Source organism: Galeopterus variegatus, unplaced genomic scaffold, assembly GCF_000696425.1.
Source record: "Galeopterus variegatus unplaced genomic scaffold, G_variegatus-3.0.2 Scaffold2963, whole genome shotgun sequence".
Classification (NCBI taxonomy): domain Eukaryota; kingdom Metazoa; phylum Chordata; class Mammalia; order Dermoptera; family Cynocephalidae; genus Galeopterus; species Galeopterus variegatus.
The window spans coordinates 255,420-255,970 of NW_007729074.1; positions in this window are offsets into that span (position 1 = coordinate 255,420).

Genomic DNA, 551 nt, shown 5'->3' on the forward strand with positions numbered 1-551 from the left:
ACCTAAACCAGAGTTTTGCCTAGAAATCATCTATTAGAGAGTAAAATTTTAAAAAAAGGCATACCTACTGTCAGTGTAGATATTCACAGTCTTACCTTCACTAAGCTGAAGGGCCTTTGTGAGAGGGATAAGTTCTGCCCGCTGGGCTGAGGTCTGGGACCCAAAGAGCTTCTGCCCATAGTACTCGTTCAGGAGTAGCCACCGCGGCACCTACATACCTGACTCCATCAACCATGTAGCTGCTGCCATCAGTGAAAAGAGTTAGCTCCGCCTCCTTGAGAGGAGTGTCTTGCAACCCTGGTCGGGTGCCCTGGAAGGCGGCTAAGATTTCAAGGCAATCATGTGACTTCGCAGCGGTCAGGGTCACTGTCAGGGAGCAAGGTGGCTGGATTTAGGGCAGCCGGGTTGGAGAATGTAATATGTTCGGGTCCAAGCAGTTGGGTCTGGTAATGAGTTAACCTTGCATCTGAAATCCATTTTCCTGGTGGGGTTTTTAGTATAGTCTCTACCCCATAAGAGGTAACAATACTTAGGAGCTGGCCCAAGGTTAA